Source organism: Ambystoma mexicanum, chromosome 6q (assembly GCF_040938575.1).
Source record: "Ambystoma mexicanum isolate Mex_15411 chromosome 6q, UKY_AmexF1_1, whole genome shotgun sequence".
In the NCBI taxonomy this organism is placed as follows: Eukaryota; Metazoa; Chordata; class Amphibia; order Caudata; family Ambystomatidae; genus Ambystoma; species Ambystoma mexicanum.
The window spans coordinates 470,613,815-470,631,908 of record NC_090937.1 but is presented as its reverse complement, the minus strand read 5'-3'; positions in this window follow the sequence as shown (position 1 = coordinate 470,631,908).

Below are 18,094 nucleotides of genomic sequence, written 5' to 3'. Positions count from 1 at the left end.
GAGTTGTTCGTAGTCTGTTTTTAGGACTTCTTACAATCTGAGGTCAATGAAAGCCAACATTAGGTTAGAAACCATGCATACCTCATATGTTAGGAGCATTTCCATTTGTTTCAGAATTCCGCGTACTTCAGTAGCAGCTTCTGCTGATAGTTTGCAGCATTCTATTTTGTTTTGGTGTTCTACTGAAGGAGCAGTAGCCGGTGTAAAGTAACAACTCCTATGTTGTAGGCAGCTAAACCTGTGGGGGCTGTTACAACAGCTGAAAGGCTGTTGTTTGTTAAGTTTTGGAGGAATTTGCTGATTATTTTAATTAAGAATGTTTTTCCAGAACCAGCTTCACTACTTACATAGAGTAGCAGAAGTTTATAATTTTGACAGCTACAAATTTTACTTTTATGCTTCAAACCATGTTAAATTCTTCAGTCACTTCCAGGTAAATGCTAAACTGATCATCATTTAGCTGTGATTTCAGCACTGTCAAGTTTTATTCTGGTTGTTTATTTTGACACATGGTGTTTTCAGTAATGGCTATTTCTACTTTATTTATAATGAGTGGCTCTCCAAGTGGTTCTTGGCTTCCTGTAAGAGAAGGTTGACTGCCCCTAGGAGTGTCTTCATCTAGTTGTGCTTGAACTTCTTCTTGTAGGCGTTCATTGTCCAACAATTTTTTGTATTGGTTGACATTGGCATGTGTTATACTGCTTTCATTTGCATTGAATGCAGCTTCAAATGAGTCATGGTTACCTAATAATTCTTCTTCTTTTATCCATGGTTTCAAAAGTTGCAGTAGGGTCATGTAATCAAGTTCTCTATGTTGAGTTTTAACTGATAATTTTATATGATTAATCAGGCTGGATTTGGTAAGTTTGACGAGGCTTCACAAGCTGAGACCTCACGTTTTCCAGTTTTTTCATCTGGTCTGACATTAATTTTGTAGGAGTAGTAGGATTTCAGCACTCTTTTTCTGGATGCAGATGGACCAAGGCTTAGTCAGACTATGTGTTAATGTTTGCCATATAAGGCTGTGTCTGGTAAACTGTCTGCAGCTTCGTAGTATCTGTATTCTCTCTGAGAGAGCATTTTTTCTTTTAGCTCTGTTTTCTCAGCTTTGATGTGATAGGCTGTGACATATCTTGCAACAGCAGTGGGATTTTCTGCAATATATTGTATATATATGTTTGCATTACTCAAGTGGGCAATGATTGAATTGTAATCATTGATGTACTTTGAAGCTTTGTTTCTTTTAATGTGGTATGTGTTTTTAGGCGGTTTGCCTTTCATATGGTGTCTAACATTAGACATCAAGCTGTTAACTTGTCCTTTTGCTGAAACTGGTCATGGGAAGCCAAAGCAGCATTTGGTGTAGTATTTGCCTTTGTTTTTATATCTGCATCAGTAGTATTTCACACACTTATATTTTTGGAATCGTAAAATGTGTGTACGTAGCTCAGTATGTGTGGTTTCTGAAGGGATGTTGCAGGATATGTATTTATGAATAAACTGCAAAACAGTGGCATCACTGTCATTACCAAATTTCAGAGCATCTTTTAACCACAAAAGCATGTGGATGTGGATGTGTGGGCTCCTCTGGATTGATATTCTTTTCTCCAAAAGAAGTGTTCCACTTCTCCAATGGGAGGGGTACTTTTATTGCAGATGAAGTGCACCATGGCAATAAAGCGGTGGTGAAAGTATCTTGATACATTTACAGGGTCAAGAGAACAGAGTTCTCCTAGTGTTTTTATGTCTATTCCTTCGTTATTTTGGTTTGCTATGCGTAAGAAGTCATACAAGTCATGCCATGCATATTCTGCACAACTTAAAGTAACAAACCATGTGGGTGGGCTCAGGTTCCTTAGCATACAACGTACATCGGTATGATGTCGGAACGAGTATACTTTTGTACCACGCATGTTTGCCAACAGATTCATAATACTTGACTGCAAAACTTCATCTTTGCCTTTTATCTTTTGAAGCAGTTGGGTAGCAGACGTTTAAAAAATAAGAGCATGTTCTTAATGTGTGCGCAACTCGGTAACATAGAGTTGCTAGTTCACTTTTGAACAGGAGGTGGACTATGTATTCTATATTTTGTCTTAATCTGGGGTCTTCAGAATACTTTCGTAAAGAGCGATATAGTGATGCTGGTATTTGTGTGGATCTTTCATCATATCGTCCTCCTTTTCCTGTAGGAAAGAGTGGAGGGAAGGAACGTGCTTCTACCCCTTTCTCCCATATGCTGATTGGACATCCTTTGGCTTGACGCATTTGATATGTTTCTAATGCATTGTCTATGGTGTCTTTGGAGTGCAGTGGGTGAATTGTATACTGGCTGCCGTAGTAGGATCTACACGTTCAAATTGGCCAGTTGGTGATCAATACTGAATTATTTGGGTGGTTTCTCTTAAGTTCTCGTCTATGTTTATATCTTTGTAGTATTCATTGTTTTCTTTTAGATATTTCAGGGCTTTCTAACTTTGTTTAAGTCTACTAGTTGTTGCCAAATTAGATAGAAAGACTGTACATGTTGAGGTATAGTGAGCAAGAGCGAAATAGATGTTGTTGATTTGAAAGGAATTTTGTAGGCTACTACGTGGCTAAACTATACTGTACGAGTAACAGAAAGAATACTACTACAGTAATGCACTTACTTTGTAGGATGTGAAGAGTAGTTTTATTTAGGTTGTTGTCTTCCTGGAGGTTTTTTTTCACTGCAATGGCGAAATAAGAAAATTAGTGGGTATATATGGTAATGAAGTCATTTTAGTACAAGAAGACATTATTTAGGAATGTAGGAGGAGTTGTTGTAAAGAACAGTTAATAACATTGGGCCTCATTATGAGTACGGTGGTAACCCTGCCAGTGCTGCAGATCTGTTGCCACCAGATTCCTAATAATATTTTGGCACCTAGCTTTCCGGTGCCACCAAGACATTATAAGTCCGGTTGGCCTGCAAAGTCAGGTGCTGGAAAATGTTAGTCCCTATTCCCGTGGAGTCCAATAGGGCTCTACGGGAATGGGGACACAGGAGCACTGGCTTTGTTGCTAATGGAGCTGTTGGTCCCGGTATAAGTATGCCTAACAGGGTTGCAGCAAGAAAGTGTGACATTTTTGTACAATGCAAAATGGAAAATGCTGAGCGTTTAAAAAGCTGTCCTTTTTTGGAGGCTGTACATGAAGTTGAAAAATGGTTTTGTGAATTTATAGCAGCAATGGGTGTAACATTTTCATTAAAACAGAAGTGGAGATGGAAAATATTTGTAGAAAATATTTGTAGCACCCTTTTAAGTGGCACTTGTGTGAATGTTTACTATGTTGTCTGTAAAAGCATACTTGCCAATGTGATGCATTCCAATGTGTAGTTGCTTATTAAATGATGGTTCTATTGTTTGTATTGTGGGAGTTGTGGTTGCACTTTTTGCATTCGAAAAGCTGCACTACAAGTCCCAGAATGCAGACAAAAATGTAGGAGCCAATAAGCACATACAGATTAGAAAGGGGAATGTTAGCAAGTATGCATGTGCGTCGAAGTTAATAAAATTGCACACACTGGCCCTCATTACGACTCTGGCGTTAACCAATGGCGCTAATAGCGCCATTGGTTAACGCCAGTAACTTACTGATTCCGCCAATGGTAAATGGGGAATTACCACCCCATTCCAAGGTTGGCAGGGCGGTAATTCCCCATTTACCATTGGCCCTTCCCCATTCCCATTTTTGCCCAATAGGGCTCAATGGGACTGGGGAATGCGATAATTACGCTACCGCAAATTGCGGGACCGTAATTACCTCGAAAGTCCCTTTGCGGATCCCTACTTTAATGGCTGGTCCAGACCAGCCGTTAAGGTTGGGAGCCGCAAAGGGACCTCGTAATTAGGTGTTAAGGGTTTAACAGCGCCGACACCTTTTACGGCGCCGCTAACCCCTTAACCCCAGGGTCATAATGAGGGCCACTGAGTGTTATTTAAATGTTGCTCAAATCATTTCCATTTTCTTTCATTTATTTTGTAAAAATTACACGCAGTACTGTAAATGTATACATGCATTTATTAATTGTACATGGAATGGTGCTAAAATAAATATTTTTAAACCATTGCATTTTGCCAATTTTCATTCCATGTAGATACCATGCTTTAGTAACATACATGCAGTTTTCGTTTTGACTTTCGATTGTGAGAGTTTTAGTGTAACTTTGTTAGTGGGGGAAATGGTATTAAAAGTGACAGAATGAAAGAAAAAAATAACACTTTGTAGATTATAATGGGTCATATTGTCTAGTATGCATGCACTGTCAATATATAGGATCTGTTATTTAAGCATGCTGTAGAAATGTTGTATATGTGGTTTTATTTTCTTTCACAAAGAAGACACAGACATTGCTGCTGGAATTGCAATTATAGATTTTTAAACTGTTATGAAAATGCTAATTAAAAAAAGCTATCTAATCAGACAGCATTGTAAGTAACTGCCACTTGATGTCAGGAGATGGGACAAAAGTGAGTATGATTAATGAGTAGCTTAATTCAGGGTAGGTGGCAGGAACCCTGTTTAGATGCATTTGTAAAGGAGTTGGAAATATAATTTTAAAAATATAAGCATACCTGTACTTTGTCTTGATAGATGCAGATGTGGTTGAATCTGAAAACAGAAATCTTGGAGATTTGTATAGCAGTTTTTGATGCAGGTGCTTGTGAGTAACAGGAGACATGTACTCTGAGAGTTCATCAGTAAATCTGAAGTGTTTAACTAAGATGACAGAACTAGATGAAGAGGCTTTGGATGTGAATGGTGGATGGGTGTGTGACTGCTTGAAAGTAGTCAATGAGGGAGTGCTACAACGATCAAAGTGGACAGGAAGAAGGGCTGCTCTGTCTTAATGGGTCAGCGGACAGCGCTGTAGTTCTGCGGACAGGGTGTGGCACCTGCAGGTCTTTTAAGGATGGCTGGCATGGAAAGGGGACTGTGAGGATTAGCCAATGAGGTGTTCTGGTTGTGGTTTATAAGAAGAGAGTGTAGCAGCTATTTTAATTGCTGTGTGTAGGGAAGATGGCTGTGGTTGTTGCTAGGAGCAGGCTTTCTGTGTGGATGGTGGGAGATTCTTGGATGCTTAATCTGAAAAGTTACACAGAAATGTGTGGCATTTCTGTTAACATTGGATTGGAGGGAGTGGAGGTTTGCCTTGCCAAAGCTGGGCATGTTTATTTGCATATTGCAAGAGCATGTCTCATTTTCAATGTCTAGATTTGATTGTGGTACATTGTGGAGGACATAGTTTGGTCTACCTTAGTGCAATACCTTTGCAGATTGCATTGAAAGATATGCTGCAAACATTAATGGAACTATTTCCATGTGGAAAGATTATCTTTTCACACATACATTCTAGGGCAGTATGGAGAAGCCCCAATGTTTTTTGTCCCCAACATGATGCAGGAAGACGCTTTGTAAACAAAAGGGTATGTACATTTTTTTTTTTATTTCATGTAGTTTATACAAACTTTTTGAAATGTAAACTCAAACAAAAGCTCAAATCAAACTTTACATGATTGCTTATTTTAAAAATTTGCTTTTTCGAGTCTATTTTTTTTTCAACACATAAAACAAGGAGAACGAGAGGGAAGCAGACAGAAGGGAAAACTTTCTCTACTTATTGTCGGGAGTGTTATATTTGTCAAATATTCTCTAACCAAAATTTCTTCCTAGTTTAAACAGTTTGCTTTCAAATGTCATTTACTGGGGACCTCTCTAACAGAGATTGGAGTTGGTCTAAAAATCGCATCGTTGCTATCAGCAGCGATTTACATTCCGTGATGTGTAGTTGTCTCCACCAATCTTCTTGATTGTACGTCTGGTATCGATTCAACTCTATCCTTAAGCAGTTCTCCCGTTTTTTTTTTTTTAATTCAACACAACTAAGCACAAGATGTTTTAAATTTTCTTCTTCTGCATTGCAGAATCTGCACTTTGTGTTTCTTGATGAGATTTGGCATCTATTTCTCGGTATTTCCTTAGTTTCGAAGATGTTTAACCGGAATTTTAAATATATCCTTCTTAGGTGTTTACTGGGTGCAATAATCAAATATTTTTGCAAGGTGGTGCGCTTTTTAACTTCTGGAGGAGAGTTTTGCATGGATTTATGATTTAGTCTTCTCTCTCCAATGTCAATCCAGTTAAGATCTAGCAGCTTTCTTTTTACTGCATCTGGGTTGTACCAGAGAGTATTTTCATCAGTCGCCAGCTGTTTCAAACGTTCTTTACAATGATGTTTCCATTCGCCTAGCGCTGATTTTTTTCTTGTATCATTATCCATTAGAATTTCCAAAGGGGGTAGGTTTGCTTCTCTATATGTTTTTCTGAATAACGCTAGTTTGTTCCAAGTTATTGTCGCGTTTAAGGAAGAAATCCCCATTTCATATAGGATACAGGCAGTTGGTGTACTTTGTGGTATCTGCAAGATTTTCTTCCAAAAGAAACCTGCACATCTTGTCCGTGTCATTGCATCCCATCCAAACATATTCTCTGCTCAGTATGTTAAAATCGGAGTTACTTTACTTTCATAGAATCTTTTTATTGGCAGGCATGAATATTTACCATATTTTTTTTGTATTATTGCACCTTGCGTTGTTAGTTATTTGCATAAGCATAGTAATGTTCTTTTCTTTACAATGATGTTTCCATTCGCCTAGCGCTGATTTTTTTCTTGTATCATTATCCATTAGAATTTCCAAAGGGGGTAGGTTTGCTTCTCTATATGTTTTTCTGAATAACGCTAGTTTGTTCCAAGTTATTGTCGCGTTTAAGGAAGAAATCCCCATTTCATATAGGATACAGGCAGTTGGTGTACTTTGTGGTATCTGCAAGATTTTCTTCCAAAAGAAACCTGCACATCTTGTCCGTGTCATTGCATCCCATCCAAACATATTCTCTGCTCCGTATGTTAAAATCGGAGTTACTTTACTTTCATAGAATCTTTTTATTGGCAGGCATGAATATTTACCATATTTTTTTGTATTATTGCACCTTGCGTTGTTAGTTATTTGCATAAGCATAGTAATGTTCTTTTCATCGATTAATGATTGTTCCAAGACATCTTGTTTGAAGGACCTTATTCAGATTCTTTGACCCAAGAGCCCATCTTAGTCTTTGATTACTTTTCATCCTTCCCCTTTTGTTTTCTAGGACAAGGATTTCAGACGTTGTCACGTTAATCTCTAAACCCAGATCTTTGGTAAAGGTTTCTAGCGCTGACAGTTTTCTTTGTAGGCCAATGGGTGTACAGCCATGATGACCATATCATCAGCATATAATATATGGTGTACCTGCACTCCTTTTATCAGCACTGGAAATGAAACCACTTTTGTCAGGGCTACTCCTACTTCTATTATATAGAAGTTGAAGAGCGTTGCTCCAAGAGGGCAAACCTGCTTCACTCCCCTCTCCGTTCTTATAGGGTTTGTTAAGTTTCCATCGTTATCCAAACGGACTTTGATGTATGTTTCAGAGTATAGTTCTCTGATGGCTTGAATTAGACTCTCGTTGCAGCCTCGTTCTTTGAGTTTGGACCATAGCGTTTCCCTGTCGACGCCATCAAATGTGTTTGCCATGTCTATAAATGCCAAATAAACCTTTTGCCCTGTTCTAATGGCGTCAATTTTTAGCAGATTCAAGATACAGAGATTCACACTGCAACCAACTCCTTTGATAAAGCCAGATTGTCGCTCATTGTAGATCTTCTGTTTTTTGATCCACGCTGTAAGTTGGTTAAGTGGCAGACTAGCAAACACTTTTCCCACGATGTCTAATAGGGGTATGGGCCAATAGTTTACAGCAGCATTGCGAGGTCCTTTCTTGTAAATTGGGGCAATGATCCCTGATTTCCAGGATGAGGGGATCCATCTTTCAGTGATTATTAGTTGGAACAGGGTATAGCAAAATTCAGCCCACTCTTCAATGTTTGCTTTCAGGTCTGCATTTGACAGACCATCTGGTCCTGCTGCCCTTGATGCACTGCTTTTTCAGATAATGGATCGAATATCATCTTGATCCAACTTTATTTCCCAGGCACTCGCAAAAGGGGTATTCTGGCAGCTTGACTTTTTCACTTTTTTAAATAGGTTTGTATAGTGGGTTTCCCACTCTTTTTCAGGTACCATGTTTGATAATATTGCTTTTTCCTGGTTTATCGACTCATTTATAATTGCCCAGAAACCTCTCGAGTTATTTTTATTCAGCGCCGTCAACATTATTTCAGCATATATCTGCTCCATTGTTCATTGTTCTTTGCACCAGTTATTATATCGATTTTTCACTTTCTTTATCATAGTCTTGCATTCTGGATTATCGGACGCAAGGATACCCCTAATTGACTTCCTCATCTCTCTTTTTTTTGGGCCACCTCCGGGTCATAATAGTGTCTTTGATAATTAGATTTGATTTCATCAGTCTTCTTTTTTATTTTGTATATTTCTAGCAGGTGTTGGTATTCAATCCTATCAGTTTGCCTATCACACTCTTTCAGTCTTAGAAGATTTGCTACTGTTGTGATATCCTCGTTCCTTAATCGTAACCTGTTCCTACCAGGTTCTAGTGAGAATTGGTGCCTCCATTGGACCCGTTTAACTGGTTTCGACCTAAGCCACTCTAGTGATACGATTTTGTGATCGCTGTGGTTAGACCTGCTCACTCTCAGAGAGTCGATATGTTTCAGTAGGACTTTGGAGACGGATATGTAATCTAGTATTGAATTTTGGCGGCCCCTTGTCCAGGTTGATTTCGCAGGGATGTCGCCCTTTATAGCTCCATTCAACATAATTAGATTTCTGTATGCCATTTCTTCTAACCAGCTTTCACATTTAAGCCTCTCTTTGTAGTTTGACACTACTTTGAAGTTATTATTTTCTATTAGTCTCATATTGAAATCACCACATAAAATTATGAGAGGTTTCGGGTCTCCTATAAGAATTTTATCGATAGCATCAAGTAAGTCATCTTCACATTTTTTGATGGGTTTTTGGTGTAGCATTCCAATATACATTTAGTAGATGGAATGGGGAAGTTGCCATCTCATTTCTCTCCACTGGTTCGATAAAAGCTGTCTGTAGGAACGGTGAGAGACACTCTGCTAACTTCACTCTCAGGCCACATTTTCTCTTAATGAGGATTAGTTGTCCTGACATTGGGCGCCCTTTAGTTTTAGTGATAGCTGGATTAAATATGTATTCAAAGCCCTCAATAAATGGCATTTTTGAGAGCCACGTTTCTTGCATACATATTACATCGGCAATTGCTAAAGCCTCAGGCGTTGATTTCAGGAGATGAGAGTGGCCTCTCGTATTCCAAGTAGCTATCACCAAATTTGACCTTTGCTCATGGCATTAACTCTGTTTTGTTGCATTTAAAGATTTGGCTATCCATGCCCAGTTATTACACTCGCCCAGATCATTTTCATTTTCTTCGTTCCTTGGAAACGTTGTGATCCCACCTTCAACATTTTCTACTGTTATTTTAATTTCCTTTAGTCTTGTTTCTTCAAAGGCAAAAGATATTTTGTCAGCAATCGCTTCTGTGTTCGGATTCCCGTTGGTTTTCCTTTCAGCTCTCTTTGGATTTGCTGGGGACGTGAATGATTCGGAGTCTATCTCCTTTTTTTGCGTTGATTTTATATTCTTTGCATTTCCATGTCCATCCTCCAGTAGAGCATTGTCAGCCACATATATTTGATAGCCTGCATTCAGCAGTTGACGCTCGCACATCATAATCGATAATACAACCTTTTTCTCGACGATATGTAGCAGCACACATTTTTTTTTGTTTCAGATATAATCTCCACTCTATCGATCTGTGAGCTCTTTATGGAGTTCAAAACAGGAATTGATCGAAACAGTTGAAGAATGGAGTATCTGTTCAGGGGGCCGTCACTTTTCCTGCTCTCAATTTTTTCAACAAGAATTCTAAAGGGTTGGTTCGGAGATGAAGCCTTCTGGGAGAGGGGCATTAACTTATCCAGCTGACTTTCACTTATATTTGCCGGTTTCTTAATTGAGTCACCTGACTCTTTCACATACCCCTGTTAATGTTTCCGTAATTTATCTTTCATTATACTTCGCACACTTTCTTGCACACTTTTCAGATGTATTTTGTTCGGCAAGTTTGTGCTTTTTTTCATATTCCATAGACTTCGCTCCTGTTTTTCTTTTAGGGTAAGGAATATTTCATTTCCATTACCTTTAACTTTTTTGATCATCATCGGGGAGGTAACTTTCCCTGGTGATTCGGGCCATATAAAGACCCTTTTTCATTTCAAGACTTCCCCTTTTGCCTTCTCCTCTCGTGGCGGTAGACGTGGGGGTTGTTGGTCATCACCCTGAACACCGTGACTGACGTTTTTCTCAGTTATCTGGTTTACATTTTTTGAACAATCGGCCTTTGGCGCGTCTTCGTCAGAGGCACTGTAGATTGACATATCCAGTAGCTCTTCAATTTCATCCTCATCAACTGTGATAGCCGCCAAGCTATCTCTAGGCTTAGCTTTCGTTGCTTCCCTCATTCGATCACTTGGCCCCAGCTCTCTTATCACCTTTTCATTTTTTTTGAGGTTCTTGGTTCGGTGGCATTCACTGTGATGTTTAAGGCTTTGATGTTTCTGAAGAAGTTTGCAGAGCTTCGAGGATATTTATTCTTTTGTATTTGCTAATTCTTTGTTTTTTTTATTGCTTTTTTTGTTTGCTATTTGCCACTTCATTCGTTGCATTTTTTGGCAATTTTAAGGCCTCGCTTTGTGATTTGGGCTTTTCAAAAATGTCGAACCACTCTCCATCATTGTTTTTTTTGTGCCTGCTTCAGGTATATTTCCCTGAGAGGGTCTATGCGGGGCACTAACTCCTTGTCCATCTATTACGACTGTTGATGGATGAGTGCTTAACCCATTTTCTTCAGAGGCCGAGGGAGTGACCAAAGGGACCTCGATCGCAATCTGTGTCTCTATAGCATTAGAAGTGCTTAAACAGGCTTGTTTTGTCTTTTCTTCTAGAGTTTTCACTTTTATTTGCGTGTTCGAGGCATCTGAGATGATCACAAGATCTTCTTCATGGCAGCAATTCTAGCATGAATTTATCATGCAGTTTACTCTCGTGTCTTCAGGCAGTTGTTGTTGGCATCTCGTACTTGCTGTGATTGTCGGAGGATCTATTTCAAACACTGTTTCCAAGAGTAATTGCTGCTATCAGGTCGTTTCTGTTCGTTTCCACTCACTCTTTCATGATCTTTTTGTAATAGTAGGAGTGCCTGTTTCGTGACTTCTGCCAGAAGTCTCTTATCTTCAGAACTGTTTTTAATAGATTCCTTCAGAGCTACTAATGAAATATCATTACTTCTCCTCGTCACAACAACTTGCGACGTCATTTCTTTCAAATCGATCTCCAGTTTTACAATCTTGGAGTTGAGTAGAGCAATCAAGGTAGTTTGGTCTTTAAAGTTGTCGTTTAGGTTCTCATATAATTTCAATAAAGGCGCCACTGCTATCAAGATGGGGCTTAATTTTGAAAATATCTTATCCAGGTGGCTCCTTACTCCTCTTTTATGTTTCGAGTATGTGCTTTGGAATTTGATCTTGTTTTTTGCGGGGGGCGGCACTGTCCTCTGATTCTGTTGAGGTCGACTCAAGTGAGCCTTCTCTTGTTTTTTTAGATGATAAACAATCGGTCTCTTCGTCATATTCTGCTGCACTTGTGATTTTTCCACCTTTGAATCGTTTGGGGTAACTTCTAGCTTCCTCCTCAGAGCTTTCTGTATATCTGTTCCTTTTTTGCGAGGCCAGGATCTCGTCATTTCTGACTTCAAACATAGGTGTATTGCGTTTGAGGCTCATTACTTCTTGAATTCCCCTTTCCATGTTTATCACCAGCTCAGGCTGGATCAGAGTACTTTTCTTTATGCTCAACTGCAAATGCCTTCTTGGGTTCTTTATTTTGTTGTTAAGCTCTGCCAGATCTTTTATCACCTGGTCTGCAATGCCAAGTGAGTCTCTCCGACGCAGAGGTTGTATTACATTTGAGTCGGTCAGACTCTCTTTCCAGACCTCAGAATGACCCCAAATGTCCACTCCTCCTTCTGTTATCTCCTCATGTCTATTGCTCCTATTTCCTGAGAGCAATATTTGATTGCAGTTTGTCTTGAGCCTCTCTTGTGCTAGTAAATCATCCCTGCAGGCACTCGTAGGTAAAGGACTTTTTTTTCCACTACTGGCTTGTGCATTTCAGCAACTCTTAGCCAAGCCAGTAGTTTTAATGTAGGGCCTGGTCTCCTTGGCTCTTCTAGCTCTTTCGGTTGAGCATCAGAGACTGTTCTTATCGGTGTACCATTTACGCACATATACATTGTTTTTGGGTGACCTACTGAAAACTCAGAATCCTCCTGTTCGACCTCAGTGGAGCTGAACCAACTCCTTGAGGAATTTATGGAGTTTGATGTATATGCTGGATTCTCTGCTTCACTGCTCAGAACATCACACCCGGTTTTGTGTCCTTTATTTCCTTGCTCGATCAGATTGTGCTCATGGGCATGAAAAGATCCTGTCATTAATCCAGGAATCTCGACCGCTCCTAGATTAGACTTGTTTTGTTCTTGCAGTCCTTTATCTTCCGGTTTGGTCGCAGCAGAGGATATTATGTTTGATGGTATTGGGTCTCAGTGGACCAGGGCGGAACAAAAAACTTCATTGCTAGTACTCACCCCTCCCTCCGCTCCCAGCAGTTCACTCCTTACTTCGGCGGCCCGAAGCACTACTTGTGCTTTGACTGTAGATGTTTCTTTATCATTATTATCGCACACCCCGACCACCTCCTCCTCCACGTCAGCCTCGCATTCACTCTCGGTCTCACTCAGACTCTCACTCTCAACTTCTTTGGATGCTTCGGCATCATCCGGCTGTAATCGCGACGGTCCGTTCCAATCCAGCCCTCCAGTGGATCGCTTCAATGGAGGGCACGGCAAGGGAAGGAGAGCAGTGAGAGCGATAAGGGACGTTTCTTGTGTGGCGTCTCGGGCAGCTTTGCATCGTGATTGCGTTTTCCAGTTGGGGGCTTGGCCACTTGGGGTAAGTAGTGCTGCATTTTGACCTCGTTTTACTTGTGCACGTGTTTTTACAAGCATGCCAGTCTTCAATGATAGCGAGATTCCAGGGGGCACACTAGCCTGAAACATGTTTTGAATATGTTAGATGACTCGAGTGGACACACAAGTAGGAACCTCGCCAGCGGGCAGATGCAGATCACTGTGCTCAGGGTAGTCCCTCTACTGAATTGGTTCCATCATGGAGAATCTCAGCTCCCGCGCACCCAGCGCCAAACAGCCACAAAACAGCCTCTGCCCTTTACACGGATGGGCTTCACGCTGCAAGGCTCAGCTGTTGCTGTTGAAATAGCATGTAGAAAGGAGGCGTGTCCAATGCTCTGCAGCGTCATTAAAGGCGTAGCGTTTCCTTGCTGCTTATCGTCACTCTGCCACTCAGTTCAACATCCGAAAAGTCCAACGGTTTCAGAATTCACAGAGGAATTCAGAGTTCCACAGGTTAAACATTACAATCCTCACAAGCCTCTCTTTGCTCTGTTTGCTCACAGCCACAAAACAGCCTCTACCCTTTACACCGATGGGCTTCACATTTTTGAATGGTATTAGGTTGACATCTTTTGCAAATGAGAACATTGTGCAAGATGGTGCACACAAAGAGTGATGGCATGACTTTCAATGGCAAACATTCAAAATGCACTCAGAAAGTTCCTTTTAAAATGAGGTAGAGTGCATGTGAAAAGATTTCTAAGCAGTAACAGGAAAAAAAGTGCCCCCCCTGAAAAATCAAAACTGAAAAAAGGTTATTTTAAGAGCAACCAATGTACACCACATTTTTTAAAGTAAGTGTAAACCTCACCAGCCCCTTGAATTGGGTGATCTGTCTGCAGACACCGCTGTACTCGTGCCACATCCAGGTCTTTTGAGGATGCCAGGCATGGAAATGGGACTGTGCAACCCAGGGGATTAGCCAGTCATGTTTCCTGGGTGTGTATACAAGCAGAGAGTCTGGCAGAAACTTTGTTTGGTGAGAGCACTGCAGATGGCTATGGCTATGTCTTTCAGGAGGCAGAGTGTATGGATTTTGGGGACTCGTGGATCCATTGGCTGAAGGTGTATGCTGAGCTCTGAAAGTGGCTGAAATTCTTGCATTTGATTATTTTAATGTAGAATGGTATGCAGTGTGCGGCATGAAGGGGGTGGACTTGCTCCCATTTTGTGTATGTATGGTCACACTGAAACATCTGGATATTATCATTATTCATTGTGGAAGGAACAGTTTAGCGTATGTGACAGGAATTTCATTGCAGTTTGCAATGAAGGAGACATTTGGAAAGTTAAGGAAATGTTCCCCAATTCAAGACAGATTTTTTTCCTCGCATTGCCCAGGGACAGATGCGGATGTGCTCGAGTTCATTTGGCCCACAAATTGAGAAAGCGATGCGCAATGTCAACAAGGCTCTGTGTGCATTTCTGAGAGAATTTGGCATGACATCTTTCCATAAGGAAAATATTAAATTTGACATTGCCAACATTTTCCGCAGAGATGGAGTACATCTTATTGATGCAGGTAATCAGATTTTTCTGTAAAACATTCAGAATGCTTTGAAGCAGTTTTTGTAAATATACAAAGCATTTTTCAGTAGGTGCAAAAAGAAATGCATGGAAACACTGAGAAAATAAAAAGCCTCCTTTTTTGCAAGTTTGAAGAAATAGTTCTGTTTAGTAGAATGTTCTTTGGTTTACTTTAAAAATATATTTTTTTTAATAAAAACTAAAAATACAAACAAAGGTTCTTTTCAGAGCCACCACTTTCCTATGCAAAAGAGTTAAATGCTTTTGATGCCACCACACCACACATGGCATGCAAGGCTTCCACTGGGATCCTCCGCCCCACAGGAGTGCCCCTTGTGGTGACAGAAGCAGATGATGAGGATGAGGATGAGGTAGAGGGCATCAGCCTATTCATCCCTTCGAAAGGTACCACCTTTCTCACTGCTCCGTTGGGATTTGACTTGAGGTGGCGCCGCATAGAGGTGGTCCCGTAGGAGTACAGACCCGATTTTCTACAACTGAGTGCATCCTTGCACTCACTACATCTAGCCTTGTCTGCCCAAGCTTTTGGTATACCCCTTATGATGGTAAACAACTGCCACACCCAGGACCCACGACGGGAGCTGGAAAGAGGGACTTTCCATACCTCATCTTCATCTTCCTCTTGATATTCCTCTGTATCACTACACCTGTTCAACTCTCCAGGCCCTAGGGGGTGTGGCTAACTGCCGAACGATGGATACGTAAACCTCCATCGCTCCTGTGCTGCCAGCCAAATTCTACATCCATCCTGCGCATCTATCCACCCCAGATGGCTTAAAATTCTCCTACAGCTGTGTGACTATATACTGCATCGATCTCTGACGAAAACCGGAGCAGAGGTCCTGTAAGATCCTGTAGAATTGTAGTTTTGTGGCCGTGGCCCCTGCGCCGGGCAGCGTTCCCAAGATGGCCGCCATAAGACCGATGTAAGCAGTGGACGGAGAGATTGACACGCAGCAGCGGAAGGCGAGCCATAATGAGGTGTACACAAGCCTGCCCTGGTGTCTGGGGACCGCCTGTGGCAGCGAGACACCGATCCACCTGGTGCCTGTAAACACGAGGGACGGGCCCCCTGTGCGAACCGGCGCACGTGTTGTGGTATCAGCGCTCCCGCCTCTGAGGCGAAACTGCATGACCAACTGTGCCCTGGCTGCTCTGCGAGGCGAGTGGTGATACGGCGCTGATCCAACTTCTGCGACAGAGGAGACACGTTTGTGCGCCTCTACCCACCCCCGGCGGCGTCCTTCACACACTGAGATGCGTCGAGGCCTGCTCATCGGGTCGGCCACTACCTGATACACTGCCTGCATTGGCGCGGGCGCTCCGCATCGCATAGAGCGCCTGCGGAGTCATCTATGCCCTGCAGCCACTGACACCTGCTGCTCCGCTGTGGAGAACAACTGTGCGGTAAGGAGAGGGGGGCGGCATCAGGTGGGGGCTCGAGCTTCAAGACACTGTCGACCCCGTGATCCCCCCCTTGTTGGCTCGCTGGAAAGCCCTGCTGAAGCCCTGTGGTTCCCCCTGGATCTACGAAGCGAAAAGGGGCCCGGGACTGGAAGAACCCACTGCCTGACTAACATCCTTGCCCCGACCCTGCCCCACCCAGTGAAAGGAACCACGCCACAACAGACCCGGGTGGGTCTCAGTGACTGGCGGGCGCACTGATAACAAAGTGTCCTTGGGCCAACAACATCACAACTGGCTCAGTTCCCTGGGTGTTCTGCCCGCGCGACGCCTGGACTTGGCGACAACATTCCTGGCCCAGTAGCACTACCAGCCTCTTGCCCCACCGCTGTCCCCTCTCGCTCCACCCAGATACCCAGCAATGGGGAAGGATAAACCCAGGAAGACCTCTACGCAGAGCAGAATTGAACAATACGCTACCACGCCAGTGACTCGCTCCCCGGAGAGATTACAAATATCTGATTTAGACAGCGTGGAAGAGGATATCTCCCTCAGAGATATAATGAGTGCCATTGCCAGCTCCAGAACTTCAATGGAAAAAAAAGATGGACAGTATCGGTGCGGACGTGTCCCTACTAAGACATGACCTGCAAAAACTGATCTCACGCACTGGGGAGGCGGAGGCACGAATTTCGGAAACCGAAAGCCTACGAGGGATAAACCGCAACGTGTCCGGCGTGATGGCTCGCACCAAGCTCCTGGAGGCTAGAGTGGACGATAGCGAAGGCAGATCCAGGCGAAACAATGTTCGCATACTTGTACTTCCCGAGAAGGCGGAGGGGGATTGTATGGAACTATTCCTTGAGAAATGGCTTGTGGACACATATGACGCGCAATCCTTCTTGAAATTTTTCTCAATCGAATGGGCCCATCGCATTCCAACTGGCAGGGTCATCCCGGGAGCACCGCCGCGCACAGTTATCGCAAGATTTCTAAACTATAGAGATAGGGATACGGTGCTGCAGTTGGCGAGATCAAAAGGGACAATCACGTATAATGGATCAAAAATCACCTTCTTCCCTGACTTTATCAAGGAGGTGCAAAAGGCACGCCAATCATTTGATCTGCTCAAGAGGCGCCTCCACTCACTGGGTGTCAAATACAGACTGTTCTTTCCGGCCCAGCTCAAGATTTACCACAAGGGGACATCGGTGCATTTTTACAGATCCAAAGGAAGCGTGGAGTTGGGCCGAGAGGCACATAGATGGAGACTGGGGCCCTGGTGGAGGGGGGGAGAAGAGAACGCAATAGACAACATCCTGCGCACCCACCCGACATGGATTTGTAACAGCAACAACAAATTGAGAATCAGCACCAAGAAAACACATAAGGAGCTATAACAGCCAGTGAAGATACCTGAAACATCGCACAAGTAACGCAACGGAGCTCACGCTCCATAATGCAAACTGAACCATAAGGCATATCTAGGCTGGCGGCCGACCGAACAGCCGCCCCCCGATCAAGGCAACAAATCAAGTCAAAGTTTTAATTGGTTGAATGTTTATATTGGGTCGACAGATGCTTCAGTTGGGGGTGGAGTATGGAGTGAGTGGAGTTGAGGAAGACGTTTTTTTCTGTTTTCAATGTTTAGCATCCAAGGGCAAGATGAGTACGCTGTACAGATCAAACGCGGTACAACTGCCGCGTATACAATCGAGGAAACACATGCGCAAATCTACGCCCCAAACAGCCAATGGCACCTGAGACTAATTCAGCCCAGAGAAGGCTCAAACTCCTGTCATGGAACGTGAATGGGCTGGGATCCAGCATCAAAAGAAGACTGGTACTGCAACACCTAAATAGACACACCCCGGATATAATCTTTCTGTCACACACACACCTTGCAGGAAATGTGTGCAAATTCTTCCAAAGATCAAACTACCGCACAGCAGTGCACGCTGGTTTCTCCATGGGTGCGAGAGGGGTGCTCATACTGATCCACAGAAGACTTCCACTTGTGATCACGCACATG